The sequence below is a fragment of the Nelumbo lutea genome, chromosome 2 (assembly GCF_056320005.1).
Source record: "Nelumbo lutea isolate HS-2025 chromosome 2, American lotus-T2T, whole genome shotgun sequence".
In the NCBI taxonomy this organism is placed as follows: domain Eukaryota; kingdom Viridiplantae; phylum Streptophyta; class Magnoliopsida; order Proteales; family Nelumbonaceae; genus Nelumbo; species Nelumbo lutea.
In genome coordinates, this window is record NC_142685.1 from 38,189,478 (window position 1) to 38,205,965 (window position 16,488).

Consider the following 16,488-nt stretch of genomic DNA (forward strand, 5'->3'; position numbering starts at 1 on the left):
ACTGGCCACCCTACCAACAACCACACTAATGATCCTAGGTATAGCCATGATGGTAGTCAAGATCGTTGAACCAAAAATCACCAAGAAGGGCTAGCTAGGCAATCTATCCCTTTGGCTCTAATGTAAGATCTCCATGACCACCCCAACAATCATTGCAGATGCAAGGCAGACCTCACAATATTGGGACACTCTTAGAACAACCCAAAACCACCATGGGCCTAGGAGACACTTGTGGGAAATGCCCCTGACGAGCAACCATGACAAGAGGCTAAACAAGCTAGTTGCATGCAAAACTAAGTGCTATTTGTGTGAAAATCAAGGAAGTGGAGGGAAAGATGAACACTTCTTTGAGCCATAACACCTTAGTTGAGATGACATTTACTAATGAGATCACCTTGAAGCCACTTGCTCTAAACTTCAAGGCCACAAACCTAGAGATTATGATGGCACTATTGATTTAGTGGACCACATAAAAAGCTTCAGGTAGGGGTACAATCAAGCCAAGCCAAGCCAAGTCAAACTTGTGTATGTCTTAGCTCAATTTGACTAAAATACTACTAAGTTCAAATTTGAGTCCAAGTTCGGTTCTAACCCTATTTCTTGATTCAAGTTCGATTTATTTAAATATATAATAAGCTCAAGTTCAATTCAAAAGCTTGAAAATGTATATATTCTATATTTTTATTAATATATATCATAATATAGTATATTTGTATATTATATAGAACAATATATATATATATATATATATATGTGTGTGTGTGTGTGTGTGTGTGTGTGTGTCTGTATACGTATATGTTAATCAACCCAATCTTACAAGCTTTTGAGCCAAACTTTTTATTAGTCAAGGTTGAGTTTGAATAACTAATCAAGCTTACCTTGAAATTCAAACTTAATTGTAATCGAACTTGAACCTTGAACTTGAACCAAACCTAACCAAACTTAAGTCCAAACTATTCAATTAAAGCATGATTTGATTGCAACCCTACCTTCAAGGCCATAATGCTATTGCACGGGTTATTTAATGCCCTCATGTACCAAGCCTTCTAGGCCACTACAAAGAAGGCAGCTCAACACTAGCTTTCAGGGTTGCCTCCTCAGTCAATTAGCTCCTAGGCCCAGTTTTGTGACTTCTTACTATTGCATTTTATCAGCACTAGGTGCTACCAGAAGATCTTAGCAAACTTGATGTCCATTAGATAAAGGTAGGATGAGCCCCTTTGAGACAACATCCAATGCTTTAATGCTGAGGCATTAGAGGTAAAGGACATTGACCAAGTCGTGGCAATAGTAGTAGTCACAAATGGCTTGAGGTCTTGTCCTTTTAGCATCTCTCTTGCCAAGAGACATCCTCAAACAATGGTTGATCTCCTTTCTAGAGCCAAGAAATATATAAATGCAGAAGAGGCCCAAGACAACTAAAGATTCGAGGAGCACCAAGGAATTAGAAAAATAAAAGAAACAAATGATCCGAAACCTAATGACTCACAATCAAAGAAAGACAAACCAAGAGACTCCTCCTATGCCTCAAAGTAGGCACCATCATCATATAGGACATATACACCTCTAAATTTCTCACGAAACCATATCTTGATGCAAATTAGGGAGCAGGACAACATGTAGTGTCCTATAACAATGAAGAAGAACCATGATAAGGAAAATTAAGACAAGTACTATAATTACCATCACATTGTTGGGCATGATATATTGAATGTTGTTAAACCAATTATTGCCTAATGGCCTAACTTAAGATAGAGGGTGAATTGGGTTCTTAAAAATTCCTATGGTTTTTCTTTCTATAATGAATGCAAGTATAATTGAACGAGTGTTATAGACAAGATATATATATAGTATGAATAATTGGAAGTGCAAAGCAATAAGAAGACACATAAGATTTAGAGGGTTGTCTATTCACAACCTACATCCTCTCCTTAGACACATCACTTGAGAGTTTCCAATCCACTATATATTGTTGAACTTCTTGGTGCCAAAAAAAAAAAACCTTTACAATTTCTCCTAGATAGACTTATAAGTGTTATCTAAACCTTTTTAATGTTCAATTCCTAAACACTCTACAACACCCAACTAGAAACCATTTAGCTACTCAACCACAACAAGACCAGAGTAACAAAGAAAATAAATAGCAATCAATGGAAAGCCTAAACAAGGATGATAAGCAAATAGAACACAATTTATTCAAATGAAATTTTGCACAATAATGTTAGGTCTCAAGAACTCAAGAGATTTAGATTTCTTAGTGAGAAACCAACTAAGTCTCAAATTTCCCTTTTCTTTTTTCACCAAGTTTTCACTCTTTTAGCTTAAAAACTCTCTCAAAAACTTTTTATTTTCTTTCTCATTTGTTTCTTTTTCTTCTTTTCTTCTTGTTAGGCTTTCATCTAAAAACCATGCTTATATACTCTTAGATTCAAAGATGTTTTAATTTTAATGTTTTAATCTACTAGAGACAAATCAAAATCCTATTGAAAAGTTTCAGAGATCATTTCCAAAAGGTTTCAAAACTTTCGTGAAAAGAAAAGAGTCATTACACTTCAAACAGATGAAAAATGTCTTGTGTTAGAGAACAATCTATGAAATGTAGTTGACTACTAAATTTATCAAAGTTAAAGAACTCACACAAGATTAACTACGAGTTGGTTCTCAGATGAAGATCAATTTTTCCAAACTTTAGTAGTTAACTAGTCAACTCTAATAGCTGATTACTTGGTTCTACCAAAATCTCACTGTCTCAAATATTTACTACTCACTCTAAGTACTTGACTACTTATTGCCTTCTGGAGCTATCTACCACAACTAGTCAACTATAAGAGATTGGTAGTCAACTAATTGCTATAGTTCTCTCTAAAATGCTCAAGTAGTTGACTCCTAAGGCTAGGGAGTTGATGCCTTAGGCTCCCAAAGGTTGAAACTTAATTGTTTAGACAATTTACTTAGTTTTTCACTTGAGTTGGTATTTGTAAAATTGCCTAAGATTACTCTTAGGCTTACCATTGATCTTTTAAGGGATGAGGAAAACCAAGGTAGGTCTATATTGATCCCTTTCATGCACGTTTATATTAATTACATCAAGTTCTATACATATGTAATTCTTAACAAGACTTGAGTTTCATCTTCCAAGAGAGGATTTTTGCGTTTCTTGTTCAATTTTTAGCTTAAGTATCAGAGAACTATTGAAATATTTGCATACTTTGATTCAAAATTCATTAGTACTCTCAATGAGTTTGTTATCATCACAACACATAGGGTCAACATCAAGGGTGCTTAAAGGACTTCACTTGTAAAGATTAAGAGGTCAAATCGTCCTTGGAACAAGATGATACCCCAGTCAATAGACCCAAAACACGGGTCATAAATGTTATATTTGATGGCTCAAAAGTGGAGGAGAAATCTCCTTTGCATTAAAGGTTTATCCTTAATAACTATAGATGAGACACAAGTGTCAAAATAAGTAATAGTCGAACAAAGTTATCGCCTTCTTCGATGAGTATTTCTAAGGGGTCATCACCCCCCCATGATGCCTTGGAAGTCTCTTTCATGATTTCCAATTATGAAGTGAAGAGAATAGTGATCAACAATGATTCCTTGATGGACATCTTCTTTTATGATGCCTTTGAGAAACTGAATCTAACCCTAAATTGATTCCAACATAATGATGTTCCTTTAGCCTAATTCTCTAGGGCAACAGTCAAGCCAAGTGAAAGATCACCTTCCCAGCCATAATAGGTGTCAAGCCTCAATAAAATACCCAAATGACCAAGTTCCTATTTGTAAAGTTTTCAATCATCTGGTCCACATTATACATGATGAGAGCAATAGTTTCTTCTTACCACCTCATCATAAACTTTTCAATCAACCATAGTATCAAAATAGTTAGAGATGATCAATATATCACCCGCCAGTGTCATGTGGGAACTATCAAGATAAAGACAAGAGAAACCTTATCGATTGAAGAGCTTGATCTTATAGATGTGGTGAAGACTAGCCAAGGTCAACTTGTTGAAGACCTTGTCATTGTGCCATTGAAAAATCTTGAGCTCAAGAAGACTATATAGAGTGGGTCCTTACTTTTATATGGCATTTACTCTATCTTGATAAGTTTCCTTAGTGCCAATGACAATTTCTTTGCTTAGTTTATCTTTGACATGTTAGGGATTGACCTTTTAGTCATCATTCACAAGATAATTGTGGACTTAAGCCATAAATTAGTTTGGTAAAAAAAGAGAAAATTTGCATTGAAGTGATGGGTGGTGATTAATAAAAAAGTGGAGAATCTACTCAAAGTAAACTTCATCCGAAAGGTACATTACCATGGCTATCCAACTAATGTGATAATCGTAAAAAAGGTTAATGGAAAATGATGGATCCTACTCTAGAGATAGCTTTCCTTTCCTAGGATTGGTTGCTTCATCGGTGCCACTATAGGATATGATATATTGAGTTTCATTGATGCCTTTTTCATCTATAATCAAATTCAAAGACACAATAATGACAAGGAGAAGAATGCTTTCATCACTAAGACCATCCTCTATTGCTACAAGGTGATATTATTCAGGTTGAAGAACGCTGGAGTTACATACATATCAAAGATTGGTTAATAAGGTCTTTAAGGATTATATCGATTGCAATGTCAAAGTGTACATGAATCAAATTGATTACAATGCCATTTAGGTTAATGAAGTGGGATAGTGAGCTCAAAAAATTGATATCAAGTATTGACTGAGGCCATTCAAAAAATCTCAAGCATTAACAAGTTTCATCGTCGAGTGTACCTTTGGCAACAATAGTGTAGCACAATTAAAAGAACTACGACCTACCCGTACCATACATGTATGTGGGTTTTCTAACTTGAAAGTGAGTGGGGCAAGTTTCATACTTCTAAAGTGAAACAACACAACATTGGAGTATACACTTAAGTTCAACTTCCCAGCCTTCAAAAATGATGCTAAATATGAGGCTAATTTGATCAGCCTCTCTTTGGCCAACGAGCTATGAGTGGATCGGAAAAAAGCCTTCAGTGATTCACAGTTGGTTGTAAATTAGGTAAATAAGAAATATAAGGATAGGGAACTAACCATGTCCAATTACCTTAGCAATATTCAAGAGTTAACTTCTTATTTCTAGCACTTCACTCTTTAATGGATTCTATGATTGGAGAATGTTGGAGTTAATGCCCTTTCCAAACTAACAGATAGAGTTAAACATTAGTAGGTCAGAATTTGTAGTAGAATTGGCCTATTCCAACATAGAAGTTTCATATCAAACTGTATATTTGGACTGAATTGACACGAGCTTGATGGATCATGTACTAGACTATCTACACCATGACCGCTTTCTTGAAAACAAGGTCATAGATTAGAATATCATACATAGACCGACTCAGTATGCGCTTATTGAAGACAAGATATATAGATCATTCACCTTACCATAAGGTGTATGAGACCTGAAAATGGGAATATTGTCCTTAAGGAAATATACGAAGGCCTCTACGATAACCACTTAGGGGGAAGGTCCTTAGCCGATGAAGCTCTAAGGTGGGGATTTTTTTGGCCTACTATGAAGGAAGATATAGTTTGATACACCCAAAAGTGCAATTAATGTGAAACACATGCCAACATACCACATTAGCATGCAACTTTCGTTGGCAGTGTAGAAGAACTCATAAGCGTACTTTAGGCCTATAAAGACAACAACTCAAAGTGCCATAAGTGAAACACCCTTCAACTTTGCCTCTTGTACTAAATCCATCATACAACTAAGACCGGTCAGTTGACCTTGAAGGCCAAGTTCTACAACAAAGAAGGGAATAATAAGGAACCTAGAGCCAATTTGGACCTACTGGAAGAAGCCTAAGAATAGGCCCAAATTAGAGTTGTATCATACCAATAAAAGGTTGCTTATTACTAAAACTCCTAGGTCCAAGGTCAATAATTTTAAGTTGACATCCTCATTCTAAGAAAAATAATTATAGCTGAGCTTGGGTTAGGAAAGCTTGCACCCAATTGGAAAATATTTATTGACTTGAACACCTCAATGGGAAACCTATACCTTGTACTAGGAACTCAAAAAAACTTTAGAAGTATTATCAGTGATGTAATCACCTTTTATTAATGAAAATTTCCTCTTTTTCTCCCATTTTTTGTTGTGTGTTGAAATTTCTCTAAGTGTAACACATTGGCTTTTGAAGAGATAATGTATTTTAAATAGTTCGACCACTCACTACTTGAGACCTCAGACTCTAAAGCCCTAGAAGGGGCAGGGTGTATCCAAAGTTTATGATGTACAACTTTGTCGAATTACACACCAAACATGTCAACTTGGATAGGCAAGGAAAATTGGCACAACACTAGTGACTCCCTTACGATCAAAGGCCCATACACTTATGCCTATGCAACCCCAGGCACCTTTGGATGGACACCCAAGCCTAACGAGAGGATCAACATTATAAATTGATAAATGCCTTGTCTAATTAAGGCTTAAAAATCCTTACGAATCACTAGGTCTAAATGCCTCGTACTCTAGGCTCACTATTGTCTAAGTAACAAACTAAAACAGATAATTGAATAAAAACTAAAATTGATTTTCATTACTTAAGTTTTTTTACATAAAAAATTGAGTACTTCAACCTTAGACACAAAAAAGAGAAGAAAAGTACAAGTATAAAAGGGCCCGCCCTTGGCAAGTCAATCATTAGAAAAAACTTCAAGCGTACATAGGCTTAGGGAAAAACCATTGTTGGTTTCCTTCACCACAATCATCACCTCCTATCTCCTAGTATCCAACTCTACCACCCCGACCTCATTTATGTCATTCTTGCCCTTAGTTGGGGCAGCCTCATTGCCCCTTAACTCAATGTTCCTAACAATTACAAAAGGGTCGAGGAAGCCAAAATTCATCTTAAGCATGTTTTGGGTTAGTTACCTCTTGCACTTGTTGAAGCCAACCATGTAAGGTTTACTCCTATATCTAGCTAGGTCTTCTTGGTACTAATCCACGACTTTGTAATCTTTCGCACACAAGACTTTGGCCTTGATTCACAACTTCTCTAGCTCATTACGTTCCCTACTAAGTTTATGATAATTTTTCTTTGGAGGTTAGCGAGATATCTCTCATCTTCATTGGCCCAGATCTTAACTAGGTTAGTCCACTCGATGATTGTAATCAAAGTATTCTTGTGGAAAGCCACTTCCTCATATGTCTTTTATTTTAGTTTTCCCTCGATCTCAGAGATCCTCTTTTCATGCTTAAAGGTGATAGTGACGATATTATTCTTCTCTTGCCAAAGTTGGTCTCATTTTACCCTCAACTCAGTGCAGTTGGTTGCTCCTTAATCCTCTGATCTAATGCTTCCACCCGATCACACACAATGGTCATCATGGTGAAACATTTCACAAAAGTTAAGTTAATACATAAACAATTCTCTAACCTAAGGAAAATTTGAGAGCTTTACACACCTTAGTGACCTTCCTTAGGAGAATACTTATCAGGACTGGAGCGGTCTTGGTGGTTAGGGACTCCCTGTTTATAGAAATGACACACCCTTGAGCCAATTAAACAAGCTATCTTGCTAGTCCTGATGGTATCATCAAAGCGGATGGACCAATAGGGCTGATAGATTGGAGCTAGAGCTGGAGTCTGCTTAGTATCTATTATTGGGATCACATATCAGTTATTGACTCCTCATTCCTAAAGACAATAGGTGAAGCCTTAGTTTATGAACCCTAAATGACCTTGGCTCCACATGCAACAACATGCTCATTTGTGTTGTCCTCCAGGTTGATGACTTTAGTGGTGAGCCTCTCTTCTCTCACTCTCTTTTAAGGCCTCTATACTGATGATTCCTGAAAAGCCTTTTTAGAAAATTGTCTCTTCATAATTGGCATATTCTTCTCAAACGTTGGTGGTGCGTTCTTCTTGGATTGTAGTAAGACCTTTTCACCCTACCTTGTATCGTTGTAGTTGCATCTTTCTTGGCATAGTTGACCAACAACCTCTATTATTTTAGGTCCATTCCTATATGTATCAAGTAGATTTGATGTTAGTAACACATTGGTTAAGCAAGTATAATGGAAAAATAAGGGTTCTACCTATCCAAGCCGAGCTCAACTTGAATAACTCCAATGCTTTCTCAGTTTGGAACAACCCAACATTCAACTTTTCTTGATGAAGCTTGCTTACCCCAATCTTCTCCTCATTGCTCAATGATGGACCAATGCACTTAAGCACAGGTCAGCCCCAATTTTGATAGACTAACCTCCAGGACATAAAATGAAGAAAAAATTTACTCTTAAACTCATATATGGACAAAGAAAACCTATCCAAAACCTTTATCCTTGAGCAACCATAAAATAGAGCTCGAATGCCCATGAGATTTATCTCAGCACTAACTTGATGAGTAGTTGAAATCGTGCTATCACTTGGATGACATTGAAGGCTAATTTAGAGTGAGGCCATGATTTTGACCCTAACTTGAATGAGCATGAGATTTATCTCAATAATGACTTGATGAGTAGACATAATCATGCCTACTATCACTCGGATGGCTTTGGAAACTAAGTTAGGGCGAGGCCATGGAAGTTGATGATCTTTACAATAAGATAATAGAGTGGGAACCTCAACTATCTTGGAGGTGGTGTTTATATATGTACAACCCTCCCTCCTACATGTTCTAAGGCTTTTCCTTGTCCTTAGGGATCGTAATCACACATGAATATGGGATGAAGTACTATTGATACAACCTCTCCACATTATTGGATCTAAGGGTCCCCGCTACATCAACCACCTCTATCTCTATATCATAGGCCTCCTCTAGTTCCTTGTCCTCAGCCTCTCTCTGTATACCTCGGAGACATTGGTGGCCAATGTCCTCCCATTGCCTCGTAAGAACCTGAAGGGTTCTTATGAGCACTTTAGATAATGAACCTAGAACTAACCTCAAGATTGAGGAGAAGTGTCAACCTTCTAATCCAACAAATTAAACTACTAATGGTTGGAAGAGTCAAATGACATCAAGTCATGAAAGACTTACCATAGTAAGTGGGAAGAAACTATGAGGCAAAAGATAAAACGAGAACCGAGGTGAGTAACATGAATACCAACCCAAGTGTAACGAATGAAGAAACAAATGGTGAAAGATTTGCTTTCCCGACTCTCCCCTTTAATAGGAAAATTAATTGTTCATATTAATTTGATATGGACAACCAATATTGCATTACTTCATATTATTGCTTCCAGCAAGCACCGTGTATAGTGTGTCTTTTAAACCAAAATGATGCCTTGTTTGACATGCTAACTCCAGACCTAGCACTTCAACCAATGGATACTTGAACAAAAATGGGGCCGCTGATCCATGTCATCATTTGAACCATAGGGAATCTTTTGGAACATCAGGGAACCCTACACCAAAGCATGAAAGGCCTAAGGAAACCTTTACACCATACTTCCTTCAATAGAGCTAACCAAAGGAAGGATGACCCAAGAATTGCTACCTTGGTTTGGAAGTAAGAGGCATGCAATACAACCAAATATTCCGATCCAATTAGGTATTGACATGTAGTGGCTATGAAGGGAAGCCTCATCTTTTGGGACTTAATGGTGATCTCACCTTTGACCGTTATGACTTCGACTGAGCATTCCACTCATTTATTGCTTAGGTAATGCTTATACACGTGGTACTAATTTAATGAAGTGCACACTCAACGTTGGTCAATGTGAAAGAGACATTACAGACCCCCTTCAATGCTTCATTTAATGAGTACTTCACATATAAATAGGCCAAGAGGCAACATGTATTCTCTTATATGTTTTGTCACTCACTTTAGCACTTGCTACTCACCTTGAAACTTATACACTCTAAGTCACCTTAGCTAATTTGACCATTGGAGTCTCTGTCCTTGGAGCCTCTAACGTCATACTGTGCTTGTAGGTGAGACATGCAACTAGTCCTAACTCCAAAATCCCTATTCTGATTCTTTTACAGCCTTGTGTAAAGTAGCCACTTTCTAGCTCCAACCAACATTCTTACCTTTATTAGGCCTCCCCAACAAGTTGTCTATTGTGCTAGATTGGGATCCTTAGGGCTTCCCGTGTTGAATAAATATTAGTTTAAGCTTTTACCTTAATATATGTTATGCAAGTGGATATTTGGTGAAGGTGAAAGTTTCTTTAACTTTTGAGAAATTTAAAAATGATATTAGGCCACTACCCAATGTAGTCATAGGCTCCCAACCAAAGGGGTAGATTGGACATGGCTCTATCTTTGGCATTTTTTGCACAACCACTCTCAAACTTAAACCCACATTCTCACACTAATCACTAACCCAAGATTTTCTCACTACACCAAACAACTTTAAAGATGATGCATAAATCAAATGATCTAATGGCATGTTATCATGGTGAGGTTTTCCGTAAGCCCTGTCTTAGGTTGGAACCTATCCAATTTATAAGTCTTAATCTTCTGAATTATTGCTGCTTGGAAAGTTACCAGATATGGAGATTGTGCCACCAAATGCTTGTCAATTCGATGACAAGGGAATACATAGGCCTTCTTTAGGTGCCAATCATTTTGTTGTGGATGAACTACTAAATAATACCCTTCTTCCTTGTTTGATTTCCAGAAAAACAAAATGCATGTATATATGTATATTTATTTACTTTACAAGGAAAATGGGTTACACAATAGGGGTAGGCCTTGCTGATTACCCAAGAGTTTAATTGGTCACATGGTGTCACTTTGTTTTATGAGGTTCATGTCAAAACCCATAGAAGAGTAGGCTCTACTTATAGGGGATTAAAGGTGGAGACAAAGTAGGGTGCATGTGAGGTCCATTTACCTTATTACGAAGAGACTACAGCTAGTGGGTTTGATTCTACCCTTCCCTCCTACCCTTCCATATTTGGAGAGATGGTGATACCATCTTGGCCATGAATTGGTCTCTAAGTATAAAGATCATGTTGGAATGTTTTCTTTTGTTTGGAGCAAATACATAATCTTCAGCTATTATTAGGTGATTGACATTAAAATGGTTCTAGTATATAACACCTCACTCCTAGCTATTATGGGGGCATCACATGTACCAAAAATTTAAAAACAAAAGTTAGTCCTTTGCAAAACCCAAACTCCCTCAACTTGCAAGGTTTCTAGTTGGCTAGTTAGTCACCTACATACACTAGGGTTAGGGGTTGGACTACCCCCGTTGCATAACCCCATGAGAAAACGGGTAAAAGACTTAAACCTCCCTTCATATTTCACCTAATTACTGAAAAATCCCCTCCTTTTTTAAATTGGATTTAGACATGCCTCTTAGATGACATCAACAAACAAAAACCTCCCATATGTTAATTCTTTGTCCATCTTTGTTAGGACGTGACACCATATGCTGTTTAAATTCTTTGAAAATTTCAAAATTTCCCTTTGCTTAGTTGGTTGTCTTGCATGGACAAAAACCTCCCCTTACCATAAAAAGGCAATCTTAAACAGATTCCATTCATCGGCATCCAACCCACCACTACAGTTGGTGTTTCATCATGTAATGAAAAAAAAAAAAACACCAACCAAATTAACCTACAACCTACAACAAGTGATACATTTGAATGTTTGATTCATCTGTTACAACTGTAATGCCTAAGCACATTAGGCTGCGCTTGGAAATAATGCAAATAAGCGTGAATGCAAATATGTAGAGTGTAAAACAGTCCATATAAATTGCAAAGTTAGGTTAGCTTTGCATTGACAATTTTATCTTCTTACCAAACAAACTATTAGCTGTAATGGATGCAAACACAAATTCCAATAAAGCATTTGTTTTTTTTTAGGGAGAATGACTTATCAGTTCAGGTCAGAATTTTTTTAGCCCCACCGTACAGGGGGATGAATCTTGACCATGAATTGATGCCAAATTCACGAACAGGATGTGGTTTATAGGGGGGCTGTCATTCAGAATTACGCATTGGGTTGTAGTGTACTTAACCCTTTTTCTTATCAAAACCCACTTGAATGCAAATTTACTCATTTTTTATTGATGTACTTTTACATCTTATTATATGTAAATATGCATTGGAAAATGTGTTTTCTGTCATTTGTCAATGCATAATGTAATGTTGCCAAAAACAAGCAAAAGTGAACCAGAGTGCAAATTTACCCTAAATCAGGATTTACACTCCATTTGCATCGTTTCCAAATGCAGCTTTGGGGAATTGATGAGAGTAGATGGAATTATAAACAACGGAGTCAAAAGCCATATACAAGTCTGTATCATACATATGCATGAATTCTGGATTAAACATGAAAGGTATCTTCTAATGGACATTTTTATTAGAAACAAATTGTGGAGAATCGAAAATATTTTGAAACTATAACTTCTAAGGGAAAGATCTGCATAGAATTTTTGCCAATTGGTGTTTGATAAAAATTTTATACTTGAGATTTATTTTATTAAATAGTAAGAAGGTTAGTTGATAACCATTCATGGTTTAGGTAAACCTTTAGGGGGCATTCTTTTTTTGGATTTTGAGAGGGAGGGAAAGTTGGTTAATGGGATTTTGATCCCCATTGACAAAAAATCACATTGTTTTTTCAGATTTATGTGGGGACCAGAGAAATTTTATTTTCTTTGGTATCATTTACCTGCGTAAGTGATACCCATCTCATAGGTGGGTAAATAACTTTCCCACCTTGGGGGAAAATTGCCAACACTTGAAAGGGACAAAAATGCCCCTTGTAATAATGGATTTTTATGGATAAAATGGCCATTGCCTTCTTTATATGGGAGATATAAGAACATGGGTAAATGCATTTACCTGGGTAAATCTTTTCTGGGAAACAATTACCTAGGTAAGTGCATTTACCCGGGTAAATAACTTATCGAAATGCAAACAAGGCCTTAGAGTGGAAGAGATTCCAAAGCTTGGGGTTAGGAGGGAATCAAATTGAATCATTGGGATTATCCAATTGGTGGATTTGGACCTAAGACTGTATTTGGTTGCAGTGCAAATGGATTATTCATTTGCACCAGTACAAATGCTTGAGAGTGCAAATGAAAATAATTCAAATTCCGGTTTAATTTTGTTTTCGATTTTACTTTATTCTGTTTAGAGGGAAAGTCTAACTCCAATTTGAAAATGAGGGGATGTTTCAGTATTTAGGTGATCATGACAGGTTTAAGTCTTTGTCCAAGGTTTAAACAAATGATCCATTTTAATAAAAAAGTAAAATAATTAAAATAAAAAAATTACCAAAACCATTGAACGGATCGACAACTTGACCGTTTGATTCAAACAAATGACCTATTTTAATAAAATAAAATAAAATAAAAATGGCCAAAAGTATTAAATAGGCCGAATGAATCAACGGTTCGACCACCCAAATCAACAAATCACTGACCAATTTAACCGCTTTTGACCAGAGACCAAATTTAGAGTAAAACAAATCCGATTGCCGAGCCGAACATTCCAACCGGCCGAATCAACGGCGGTTCGAAAACATAATTTTAGCGTGGTTGGGATTAAATCCAAGTCTCGCTAATCGCTAGAACAAGCTAGAAAATTGAAGAAGCCGGCTAACCATGTAAAGAAAGTCTCCATTATTATGATATTGGGGAGAGAGAGAGGTCTCCATCGTGCTTGTCCCCACATCAGTACATCACATTAATTTTCAAAAAATAGTAACCACTTTTTTGTGGTAGACACACACGCCAAGATACCTTTTATGATATTCTTTTGTAATGGACTATCATACCACTTTTGGTCTATGCTGAATCAGTGGCATCCAAAATAAATGCATTTGCCACTTTGATAAGACATGAGAACACCTATGAAATGTATTTTCATGAGTTTGGATATTAAATTAAATTTCAAAGGAAATAAATTTCATTAATTTACCATGCATATTGTTGTAAAACAACTCCTACAATAATAACAATTAAACAAACATTGATTTTCTCTGTATTTCTTGATGGGTTTTTTGTCTTTTAATTTCTAAATAGGGGTTGAAAAAGTTGTAGTTCTCAGTTACAAAGTGGTTTGTCCTTTTTGAAACTCTACGATTATACTTGAATCCATCGGGGCATCTTTGAAGCACAAATTCTAATTCTATCAAATATTCCCATAGATGCTTCATCAAGTTTACCATCTAAACTGCCAATAGCATCCAAGTGGTTTTCCTGCTTAAAAGCAAAGTAAAGCATTGATTTGGCAACTCAGAAAAGCACATTCTTATACATGCCAATTTGTTTTAAGCTGTTGGATTAGAATTTAAGGGAATCCAATTTCCAATAGTCAAAATTCTGGGACGCCAGTTGATACCATGTTCACACAAAAAAACAATTTTTTCTGGGTCGTTTTCATTATAATACTACTAGGTTGGCAACTGAGATATTAATCTGGGTTCATGACATCAATACATTAATAAAATAGATTTGTAGTTGAACAAAACTCTTCTGCCATGTTATTGTCTAGACTCTAGAGAAGTAGACATATTTTATATGCCATTAAACATGGAAAACTACCAAGTCTACATCATTTAACTGGTCCAATTTGGAACTCTCAATTATAAAGTTCCACTTAGAAATCTCTTACACCAGAAATGAAACTTTCATTTCTTATGAAGCCGTAGCTCAATTTTTTTTCTTCAATTTTTTATTTTTAATTTTTTGAAAAATTAAGCTTGCTTTATTAGATTGAATTCTATTAATTAAGAGTATTACATATTTTTATCCTCAGTGTTGCATATGCATGGGTTGCATCAGCTCGGCCGCTGGCACTAAAACTTTTGCCCAACTCTAATGCCATTGGATTCTGATTTGATGAGCTCATATAGTAGGAACAAGGCTTAAATGATGATGATAATATACCTGTCATCGACATGCATGATTTGTACAATATAGGTCCCGCTATCATTTTAGTAGCAATTGACTATTTAATGCAAAATAAAAACAGAGCAATAATCCTAAAAAAATGAGATTTAATGTGATTTCTTAGGGCTAATTTGGCTTACAGGAATAGAGGTCTAGAATTGGGATTCGTATCGGTCGTATTTGATTCCAACTGTTTGGTTGGGTCGAATTAGAATCCCATTCCAACATATTCTAATTTCCATTCCTATTCCTGTTTTGATTTTGATTCTGATTCCAATTCCAACTACAAATCAAATAGACTCTTAAATCAACCATAGTTTAAAAGCACTTTCTGTTCTCTTCCCAACCAAAATACTTGTATAGTTGTATTTAGTATATCCAAATTACCTCTAAGATTTTATATTCTAAGAGGAATCAAATCCCGTTATAGATCAAATGAAAATTTGCAACAATTAGTAGATTCCCACCACATATGCATTTCATATTATGATAAACTCTACAATCCAACTTGAATATGTAAACAAATAGATAGGATCCACTCCATGAGATCAATATTATGCTAATAACTCAACAACTTCTTCACACAATGATAAACAAAGGTGAGCCTCCCGAAGGTACAACTCAACAACTCTCTTTTTCTTTGCGTCTTTTCCAACAGATGCACTGTTATGAATAGACATTTGCCTGAATAGAAACTTCTGTATCCATTTGAGTGACTAAGAACACTCTATAAAAGAAGTGTTGGTCAACCCAGAATCACACACCAATGCATTCGATACAATATTCTCCTCTCTATAAATCTTTATTCTCTAGGCATCATTCTTTGTGGTTCGCGGAGGTCTAGTACGCAAATCCACGCCTACCAATAGCCTGTGGGCTGTTTTATCTTGGCGACCGATTTACAATCACCCGGCTACACCGTAGGGGACAAATGCGGTTTTAAGGACTTAAACCAGCTCACATGCATTCACCGCCACCACCACCAGCTCCCTAGTAGGCAACGACTTAAACCAACTCAACCACCTAATATAGGTGGTGGTCCAATAAGGCTTGGACACCCAGGTGCAAGGGCTAAGACAAGTGTAGGCATGTGAATTTTTAAGCCAAATAAATGGGCTTAATTTACATGACAACCTCTAATTAATATGGGCCTCCATGGGCCCAAGGCCCAAGACTACATAAAATATGTCTTGATGGCCTAAGGATCAAAGTGTATTAAGTCCAATCTGGCCCATCTCCTATTGTAATAGGGTGGTTCTATTGGTAAAACCACCAACTCCTACATAATGGTGCATGTATAGTAGTTAATACTAACCCAACACCCCACTCACATGGGATTGGTTAACTAAGTGGGCTGAGGTGGCAATCCTAATCCTTAGCTATAAATAGCCTTGCCTGGGAAGAAAGAGGGCCTTTTTTTCTTTTTTGAGAGAATCAAACAGCAAGAAGCTCTCAAACACCAACACTGAAGATTGCAAACAACTACAAGCTCCTGCAGCCTCCAAAACAAGATCTAGAGAGAAGAAAGAAGGGAAAAGTTTCTTCATTCTCTACGACGCACTCGGATTCAAGCTCTCCAAAGAAGATCAAGCCACCACAAAAGGGCCATTCTTAGAGA